This window comes from Dioscorea cayenensis, chromosome 20, assembly GCF_009730915.1.
Source record: "Dioscorea cayenensis subsp. rotundata cultivar TDr96_F1 chromosome 20, TDr96_F1_v2_PseudoChromosome.rev07_lg8_w22 25.fasta, whole genome shotgun sequence".
In the NCBI taxonomy this organism is placed as follows: domain Eukaryota; kingdom Viridiplantae; phylum Streptophyta; class Magnoliopsida; order Dioscoreales; family Dioscoreaceae; genus Dioscorea; species Dioscorea cayenensis.
The window spans coordinates 19,051,978-19,063,320 of NC_052490.1; the positions used below are offsets into that span (position 1 = coordinate 19,051,978).

The following is an 11,343-nucleotide window of genomic DNA, read 5'->3' on the forward strand; positions in this document are numbered from 1 at the left end:
GGATTAGGATTTCGATTAAAAAATAGGAGACATTACTATAAGAAAATGTTGGATTAGTTTTTTCACTCAAAAACAGTAAACATTCCAAAAAGAAAAGAAATGATTAGTGTTTTTATACAAAAATAGGAGTCATTCTCAAAAGAAAACAATGGATTAATGTTTTGATTGAAAGATAGGAGACATCTATAAAAGAAAACATAGGATTAAGATAATAATTCATATATAGTAGGCATTCCGGAAGGAATAGATAGGATTAGGGCTTTTATTGGAAAATAGGAGACAATGCCATAAGAAAACATAGGATTAGTTTTCTTATTCAGGAAAAAAAAATATAGTATTAGGGTTTTGATGGAAAAATATGTGACATTTCAAAAAGAAAACATAGGCTAGAGTTTTGATTCAAATATAGTAGGCATTATGAAAAGAAAACATAGGATTTAGGTTTTGATTGAAGAACAGGAGACATTATGATAAGAAAACATAGGATTTAGGTTTTGAATGAAAAAGAGGAGACCTTAGTATAAGAAAACATAGGATTAGGGTTTTGATTAAAAAATACTAAAGTCTCCTAAACTAATCTTAATGTTTTTAATCAAAACAATAATAGTAGATATTCTGAAATGAAAACATAGGATTAGGGTTTTGCTTCAAACATAAGTGACATTCTGAAAAGAAAACATATGATTATTATTTTGATTCAAAAAAAGTAGACATTTGCAAAAAAAAAAAAAAAAGATTATTGTTTGGATTAAAAAAAGTAGACATTCGCAAAAGAAAATATAAGATTATGGTTTTGATTAAAAATGAGAGCATTCCCAAAAGAAAAACCTATGATTTGAATTTTGATTAAAACAGATTAGACATTACTGTAAAAAAATATTTGATTAGGTTTTTATTCAAAAATAATTGATATTCTGAAAGGAAAACTTAGGATTAGGGTTTTAATTTAAAAATAACAGGCATTCCAAAAATAAAATATAGGACTAGGGTTGGATTGAAAAATATGAGGCATCCCAAAAAGAAAATAATGAATTAGTGTTTTGATAAAAAATTAGCAGAAATATAAGAGATTATTACAAGAAAACATTAGGTTAGGGTTTTGATTAAAAAAATAGAAGACATTAAGAAAAAAAATAGGATTAGTGATTTGATTAAAAATTAGAAGAGATTCCCAAAACAAAAGATAGGATTAGGGTTTGTTTCCAAAAAATGAAACATTCCTAAAAGTAAAGAAGGGATTATGGTTTTCGGCTCAAAACAAAGAAATAGGACACAATCTGAAAATAAAACAAATGATTAGGGTTTTGATTCAAAAATAGCAGACATTTTGAAGAAAAACTTAGGATTCTTGTTTTCAATTAAAAATATGAGACATTACGAAAATAAAATATACAATTATTGTTTTGATTAAAAAATTGCATACATTCCCAAAAGAAAACATATGATTAGTGTTTGGATGTAAAAATAATAGGCATTTGGCAAAGAAAAACATAGGATTAAAATTTTAATTAAAAAATAAGCATTACAAAAATAAAATATAAGATTGTGGGTTTGATTCAAAATTAGCAAAGATTCGCAAAACAAAAGATAGGAATACGGTTTTTATACATGAGACATTAAGAAAAAAGAATTAGGGTTTGGATTCAAAATTGGAAAATAGGGCACATGCCAAAAAGAAAAGATAGGACTAGGGTTTTGAATAAAAAATAGCAACCATTCCAAAAAGAAAGAAAAGGATTAGGCTTTTTTTATTGAAAAATAAGAGACATAGTAAAAAGAAAACATAGGTTATGATTTTCATGCAAAACTGATAAATAGGAGTTATTATGAAAAGAAAACATAGGATTCAGGTTTTGATTGAAAGCTAGGAGACATTCCAAAAAGAAATTATAGGATTAGGATTTTATTCAAATATAGTAGGCATTCCAAAAAAACCATCAGACTAAGGATTTGATTGAAAAATATGAGACATTACTATAAGAAAACAATGGGTTTGAGTTTTGAATAAAAATTGGTAAATAGGAGACATTAAGAAAAGAAAATATAGGATTCTGTTTTTGATTCAAATATAGGAGACATTTTGAAAGGAAAACATAGGATTATGGTTTTCATTCAAATAAATTAGGCATTCAAAAAAGAAAATACAGGATTGTGGTTTTGATTCAAAAATAGGAGAAATTACTATAAGAAAACATAAGATTAGGGTTTCGATTCAAAAATAGTAGACATTTTCAAAGGAAAGGATAAGATTAGCCTTTGAATCAAAACCATAATCCTATGTTTAACTTGTTTGAATAAAAACCATAAACTATGTTTTCTAATAGTAATGCCTCATATTTTTTTATCAAAACCCCAATCCTATGTTTTCTTTTGGAAATGTCTCATATTTTTCAATCAAAATAGTAATCCTATGCTATCTTTTTGGAATATCTACTATTGTTTAATCAAAACCCTAATGCTATGTTTTTTCTTTTCGAAATGTCTCAATTTGTTTCAAATCAAAACAATAATCATATGCTTTCTTTTGGTAATGTCTCATATTTTTCAATTTAAACCCTAATCCTACGTTTTTTTTTTTGTCAATGTTTGCTATTTTGGGAAAAATATAAGATTAGGGTTTTAATTTAAAAATAGGATGCATTCAATCAAAACATGGATCGTATGTTTTCTATTTCTTAGCAATGTCTCCTATTTTTTAATCAAACCCCTAATCCTATGTTTACTTATAGTAATGTCTCTTATTTTTCAATCAAAACCGAAGCCTTTGTTCTTTTCTCGAAAGGCTCCAATTTTTCAATTAAACCCCTAATCCAATGTTATCTTTTTGACAATATCAGCTAATTTTTAATCAAACCCCTAATCCTATATTTTCTTTTATTATTGTCTCGTATTTAGGGGTCTTCTATTTTTCAATCAAAACCATAATCCTTTAGTTTATTTCCAAAATGTCTGCTAATTTCAATCTAGGCCCTACTCGTATGTTTTCTTTTGAGAATGTCTCCTATTTTTTAGTTTTGAATGAAAACCCAAATCTAGTGCTGTAATTTGGGAATGTCTCATATTTATTAATCTAAATCCTAACCCTATGTTTTCTTTTCTATATGTCTCCTATTTTTCAACTAAAACCCTAATCCTAAATTTCTTTTCCGAATGTTACCTAAATTTCCGTTTTCAATTTAAAATCTAATCCTGTTATTTCTTCTAGTTTTGAATCAAAACCTTCATTCTATGTTTTTTTCTCATAGTGTCTCCTATATTTTTCTTTTAAGAATGTATGTTTTTTTAGTCAAAAGGCCTAATTTTATGTTTTCTTTTGTAATATCTCCTATTTTTCGGTTTTGAATCAAAACCTCAATCATGTGTCATACTTTCTAAATGTCTCCTATTTTTTGATTTTTCAATCAAAACCCTAATGCTATGTTTCTTTTCGAAATATCTCCTATTTTTAATTTATAACCCTAATTCAATGCTTTTTACTTGTAATGTCTCTTTTTTTAATCAATGCTCTAAGCGTATGTTTTGTTTTTTGAATCTCTCCTAATTTTTAAGATTTGAATCAACCCCCTTGTTGTGTTTTTTTCTTTTCAGAAAACATAAAATTAGGCCTTTGATGAAAAATTGAGAACCATTATGAAAAGAAAACATTAGACTAGGTTTTTGATTAAAAATTAATGGATATTCAGAAAACAAAATGATATAAATAGGGTTTTGATTAAAAAATATGAGACATTCCAAAAAGAAAGCAAAGGATTTAGGTTTAATTAATAATATAGTAGGCATTCCAAAATGAAAAGAAAGGATTGGGATTTTTTATCCAAAAAGGAAAAATGGGACACATTCCGAAAAGAAAATGATAGATTAGGTTTTCTAATCAAAACCTTAATCCTATGTTTCCCATCTTTGATTCAAAACATAACCTATCGTTTTTTTTGGGAATGTCTGCTATTTTATAATTAAATCCATAATCCAATGTTTTTCTTTTCTGAATGTGTACTATCTTTCAATCAAAACCCAAATCCTATTTTTTCTTTTATTAATTTCTACTAGTTTTGGTTTTTAATAAAAAAACATAATCCTATCTTTTTTTATAGGAATGTCACCTATTTTTCAATAAAAACCATAATCTGATGTTTTCTTTATGAAATATCTCATATTTTCCAATCAAAACTATAATCATATGTTTTTTTTAGGAATGCCTACTATTTTTTAATCAAAATCCTAATTGTATGTTTTCTTTTTGAAATGTCACATACTTTTTTGTTTCGTATCAAAACCATAATCCTATGTTTTCTTTTTGTAATGTCTAGTATTTTTCAATCAAAACCCAAATCCTAATTTCTTTCTTGGTAATGTCTGCTATTTTGGGAAAACAAAATATTTGTTTTTTGATTAAAAATATGATGCATTCAATCCAAATCTGAATCCTATTTTTTTTTTAAATGGCACCCATTTTTGAATCCAAACACATTTTATGTTTTCTTTTTGCAATGCCTACTATTTTTGAATCAAAACCCTAGTCCTATATTTTTTTTAGAAATGTCTTCTACATCAAAGCCTTAATCCTATATTTTTCTTTGCGGAATGTCTCCTATTTTGTAAAGAAAACCTAAATCCTATGTTAATTGTATGTTTTGTTTTCATAATGTCTCATATTTTTTAATCAAAACCCTAATCCTAAGTTTTTGTTCAATGCCGCATATTTTTTAATCAAAACGCTAATCCGATGTTTTCTAGTACTAATATCTCACATTTTCTATCAAAACCCTAATCCTATGTTTTTCTTTTGGGCATGTCCGCTATTTTTTATTCGAAACTCTAATCCTTTCTTTTCTTTTCTTAATGTCTCCTATTTAGAAGTCTCCAATTTTTTTAATAAAAACTCTAATACTATATTTCCATTTTGAAATGGCTCCTATTTCTGAATAAAAAACCTAATCCTTTTTTTTCATAATGTCTTATATTTTTTAATCAATACCCTAATCCTATATTTTCTTTAGGGAATATCTGCTATTTTTTAATCAAAACCTTAATCCAATATTGTTTTTTGAAATGCTCCCTGTTTTTCTATAAAAAACCTAATCCTTTGTTTCCTTTTCAAAATGTCTACTATTTTTGAAATAAAACCATACTCCAATGTCTTCTTTTCGGAACATGTCATATTTTTATGGGTTGAATCAAAACACTAATCCTTTGTTTTCTTTTCTTAATGTCTCATTTTTTTGAATCATAACACCAATCTTATCTTTTGATTTTTGAATATCTACTAATTTCTAATCAAAAGCATAGTCCGATGATTTCTTTTCGAAATATTTCGTATTTTTCAATCAAAACCCAAATCCAAAGTTTTCTTTTTAAAATGGCTCCTAATTTTCAATGAAAATCATAATCCTATGTCTTCTTGTAGAAACTTCAACTATTTTTTATCAAAACACTAATCTTATATTTTTCCTATAGTAATGTCTCCTACTTTTCAATCATAATCCTAATCCTATGTCAGAATGCCTACTTTATTTGAATAAAAAAACTAAAACTTTGTTACTTTTTGAAATTGCGCCAACTTTTTTTTGAATAAAAACCTTAATCCTATCTTTTGATTTGGTAATGTTCCCTATTTTTTGGTTTTTAATTAGAAATTATTCTTATATTTTCTAAATAGTAATGTATCCTAGTTTTGATCAAAATCCTAATTATATATTCTATTTTTAGAATGCCTATTATTTTCCTGTCAAAACTTAAATCTTAAGTTTTTTTTACGGAATGTCTCCTATCTTTCAATCAAAGCCTGAGTCTTATCCCTTCTTTTTTGCTATTTCAAAAATTAAACATAGGATTTAGTATTGTGTGCTAATTTTTTCATTCAAAACACTAATGACATATTTTCTAATAGTAATGTCTTATATTTTTCAATCAAAAACCGAATCCAATATTTTTCTTTCAGAGTGTCTACTATATTTGAATTAAAGCCCCAATCCTAGTTTTTCTCTTCGGAATGATTCATATCTTTCAATCAAAATATAAATCCTATGTTTTCTCTTCTTAATGTCTTCTATTTATTTGTTTTGAATCAAAACCATAATCTATGTTTTCTTTTCAGAATGTCGCCTATTTTTTAATAAGAAAACTAATCCTTTCTTTTCTTTTGGGAATGTCTTCTATTTTTTAATCAAAGCCCTATTTCTATGCTTTCTTTTTAGAATGTGTTCTATTTTTCAATTTTGAATCAAAACCATAATTGTAGTTTTTCTTTTCGGAATATCTCCTACTTTTGAATCAAAACACTAACTAAGTCTTTCTTTTTTTTTTTTTGGACTTCAGCTATTATTGAATCAAGACCCTAATCCTATCTTTTCTTTTTGCAGTGTCTCCTATCTTTAAATCAAACCCCGTATCCTATGGTTTGATTTCTTACTATCTCCAATTTATCAGTTTTGAATCAAAACCCTAACCTTTGTTTTATTTTCGGAATGTCTGATATTTCTCAATCGAAAACCTAATCCTTCTTTTCATTCTTGAATGTATGCTATTTTTTAATCAAAACCCTAATCCTATGTTTTTTTTTAAGAATGTGTTTTTTATTTTCATTCAAAACACTAATCCTATGTTTTATTTTCTGAATGCCTACTATTTTTCAATCAAAACCCCAATCCTATGTTTTTTCGAAAGTCTCCTATCCTTAAATAGAAAAGCAAATCCCATGTTTTGCTATCTACTATACTGAAAAGAAAACATAGAATTTAGTATTGTGTGCCAATTTTCTTTTAAACCCCTAATTCTACATTTTTTTTTGGAATGCCTACTATATTTGAATTAAAACCCTAATCGTATATTTTCTTTTCATAATATCTCCTATTTCTCAGTCAAAATCCTATGTATTCTTTTCCGAATGCCGACTACATTTGATGCAAAACCCTAATGCTATTTTTTCTTTATGGAATGTCACCTATCTTTCAATCAAAACCTGAATACTATGTATTTTTCTCTTATTTTCTCCTATTTATCAATTTTGAGACAAAGCTCTCCTATTTATCAAGTTTGAAACAAAACCCTATCCTATGTTTTCTTTTCGGAATATCTCCTATTTTTCAATCAAAAACCAAGTCCTTTCTTTTCTTTTTGGAATGTCTTCTATTTTTTTATTCAAACCCCAAATCCTATGTTTACTTTCAAGAATGTGTTCTATTTTTCAGTTTTGAATCAAAACACTAATCCCTTGTTTTTTTTTCGGAATGTCCTATTTTTTAATAAAAACCCTAATCCTTTCATTTCATTTCAGAAGGTCTCCTATTTTTATCAAAACAATAACCCTATGTTTTCTTTTCATATTGTCTTCTATCTTTCAATCAAAACACGAATCCTATGATTTGTTTTCTTAAAGTCTCCTATTTATCAGTTTTGAGTCATAACCCTAAACTATGTTTCACGTCATAACGCCTCTTATTTTACAATCAAAATCCTAATTCTCTATTTTTTTTCGACATGTCTGCTAACTTTTAATTAAAATAGTTGTCCTATATTTTCTTTTCTAAATGCGTCCTATTTTCATTCAAAACCCTTGTCCTATGTTTTCTTATTGTAACGTCTCCTATTATTTAATCAAAAATCTAATCCTATGCTTTTTTCGGAATGCATGTTATATTTTAATCAAAACCCTAATCATATATTTTATTTTTTGAATGCTTCCTATCTTTCAATAAAAACCGGAACAATATGTTTTCTTTTCTTAATATATCCTACTTATCAGTTTTGATTTGAAACAACATCCTATGTTTTTTTTCTAAATTTCTCTTCTTTTTTAATAAAAAATCTAATCCTATGTTTTCTTTTCAGAATATCTCCCATTTTTAATCAAAACCCTAATCATATATATATATATATTTTTTGGAATATGACCTATTTTTTTAGTTTTTGAGTCAAAACTCTAATCTTTTGTTTTCTGTTTGAAATGTCTCATACTTTTTAATGAAAACTCTAATACTTTTTTTTCTTTTGAGAATATCTTCTATTTTTGAATCAAAACCAAATCCTATGTTTTCTTTCCGGAATGTCTTCTACTTTTCAATAAAAACCCTAATCCAATGTGGAATGTGTCCTACTTTTCAGTTTGAATCATAACCCTAATCATATGTTTTGCCTTGGGAATCTATGTTGATTTTTTTTATCAAAACCTTAATCCTATGTTTTCTTTTTGTAATGCTTATTACATTTTAATAAAAACCATGATCATTTATTTTCTTTTCGTAATGCTTATTAATTTTTAATTAAAATGCTAATCATATGTTTTCCTTTTCTCAATGCCTCTTATTTTCGAATAAAAACACTAATCTTATGTTTCCGTTTTGGGATTGTCTGCTATTTCTAAATAAAAACAATAATTGTATGTTTTATTTTTGTAATGTCTCATATTTTTTAATGAAAACAGTAATTCTAAGTTTTTTAATCAAAACCCTATCCTATATTTTATTTTTTTAATGTCTGCTATTTTTTAATCAAAATAATCATCATATGTGCTCTTTTCATAATGTCTCATAATTTTTAAACAAAAACCTTATCCTAAAATCTTTTTTGGAATGGTTTCAATTTCTTAATGAAAACCATAATCCTAAGTTTTCTTTTTGAAATGTCTCCTATTTTTCATCTAAGACCCTAATCTTATTTTTTTCTTAAAGTAGTGTCTCATGTTTTGCAATTAAAACTTTAATCCTATGTTTTTTTTGGAATGCCTACCATTTTTTAATCCAAACCCTAATCATATGTTTTCTTATAGTAATGTCTCCTAGTTTTCATTCAAAACCCTTATCCTATGATTTCTTATAGTAATGTTTCATATTTTTCAATCAAAATCCTAAACCTATATTTTCTTTTTGGAATGTCTATTATATTTTAATCGAAACCGTAATCCTATGTTTTTCTTTCAGAATGTCTGATATTTTTTAACCAAAACATTAACCCTATGTTTTTGAAATGTGTATATTTTTCAGTTTTGAATCAAGAACCTAATCCATTAATTTCTTTATTGAATGTATGCTATTTTTTTAATCAAAACATTAATCCTTTGTTTTCTTTTCAAAGTGCCTCTTATTTTTCATATGAACCCTAATTCATTAGAAAATATAGGATAAGGGTTTTCATTAGAAAATAAGGGATATTACTATAAGTAAACATAGGATTAAGGTTTTGATACAAAAATAATTGACATTCCGAAAAGAAAATATTGGATTAGAATTTTGATTGAATAATACGAGACATTCTGAAAATAAAATGTAGGATTAGAGTTTTGATTGCAAGATTGGAGACATTCGGAAAAAAAAACACAGGATTATACTTTTGATTCAAAAATAGCAAACATTCCCAGAAGAAAAAATTTAGAACGAGAGCTTTGATTCAAAACCAAAATCAATGAAAAATTCTGAAAAGAAAACATAGAATTACCATTTTGATTCAAGACCAAAATAAAGGAGATATTCTGAAAAGAAAACAAAGGATTAAGGTTCTCATACAAAACTAGAAGACTTCCATAGAAGAAATAATAGAATTAGATTTTTGATTGAAAACCAAAATTTAGGTGACATTCTAAAAAGAAAGGCATAGGATTAGGGTATTAGTCAAAATATAGTAGAAATTTAGAAAAGAGAACATACTATTATGGTTTTGAATGAAAAATTTTAGACATTACGATAAGAAAACATAGGATTTTAGTTTTGATTCAAAGTTAGTAGATGTTCCAAAAAGAAAACATAAGTTAGGATTTTGATTGAAAAATATGAGACATTTCTAAAAGAAAAACACAGTATTAGGGTTTTGATTAAAAAATTGAGAAATTTCTAAAAGAAAAAATAGGATTAGGGTTTTATTCAAAAATAGGAGCCATTTGAGAAAAAAAACAAATAAGATTAGAGTTTGATGAAAAAATTGAAGACATTTCTAAAAGAAAGCAGACATGGCCAAGTGCCCAAAGCACTTTGACTTTGTCCATGACTAGCTCTCAATTCCCATACTGACAAGACTATCTGCATGCATACACGAGGGGGTTCAGTGAAGCTCAATAAAAACAAAACAACTCGAGTATATAAAAGATAGAGCAAGAAATACAACTCGCAAAAAAACGAAAATAAACTCAGAAGGAAAGTCCTTTCTGAGGATACAAGTCCAAAATAATATGCAGAAGTAGTTACAGGAAGAAAAATAAGAATAAAGCAAAGTAAAAATGCATTAAGCATCGGTGTAGTGCTCGGAGCCTGCTATTGCTGCTGCTGATGATGGTGGAATATGTGGATCAGTCGAGACATGAATCAGTGATGATGGAACTGAAGGGGTCAGAGAGATACAGGGTCGCAACACCAATGATGATCGCACGTCTCGCTCTAGCAACTACTATAAAACATCGACCGTGACACAAACTCTGTGTTGTGTGTGGCATGCGTAGCCCAAACCTCTACTATCTCTGCCCGTGTCACGGCAATCTCTGCCCGTACCTCGGCAATCTCTACCCATATTACCCCACAGCTCTCTCAAGCCTCTCGAAATGATCATGGGCTCGAGATGGTGAAAACATGCGCACTGGGGTAGGTCCTGTGCTGGAGCCTCCGTTTGATGCCGCTCCAGCCGGGGCTCTAAAGTTGGCTGAGACCCCTCTACTGAGGCTTTCTCGGACACGAATGGCTCTGGTGGGAGCATGTTCAACACATAAACACCATCCAGATATTTCCTAATCATACCCATGGACCTCATTATCTCTAACCCAAGGGGTGCTGGTACTGTCACCTTCTTGGCCCATCCGATTATGTCTTGTAAACCCATGCCCATGACATATGAGCAAGAGAAAATGACACCCAACCTAGGATATTGTCCCTGATACTTCGGATACTCTGCTAAAATGTGTCCCAAATGAATCGGTTCCTTCCGCACTATAGAGTATAGATATAACAGTTACTGCTTACTGAGAACTCTCGTGTTGTTGCCGTGACCATTCACTGACCTACTCAAGATGGCATGAAGATATCGATAACTAGGTCGGGAAAGGCATGATGCCTTAGATACTCCTGGTTCATGAAGTCCGGCCGCTTTCTTCCTTTCCCGCGCATTCCATTGATGGTTGTTCAGACCCATCACTTCAATTAGTTGCCGGGCATCATCGGGGGTCTTGCTACTCAAAGTTCCTCCTGCTGTCGCATCTAGAAGTTGTCTTGCACTTGGAGTCCACCCATTGTAGAAAGTCTGAATAATCATCCACTCAGGGAATTTGTGTTGTGGGCACTTTCTCAGGAGTTCCTTGAAGTGCTCCCATGTCTCAAACAATGACTCCAACTCCATCTGTGTAAATGACGATATCTCATTTCGAAGCTT

The 11,343-nt window shown here is 28.6% G+C and overlaps 1 non-coding gene across 1 annotated transcript; it reads left to right on the plus strand.

The window, feature by feature from the left end:
• Window positions 1-11,236: 11,236 nt before the first annotated feature.
• Window positions 11,237-11,343, plus strand: LOC120252185. The gene has a single exon (XR_005533728.1). It is a non-coding gene; the product is annotated as a small nucleolar RNA R71 (small nucleolar RNA).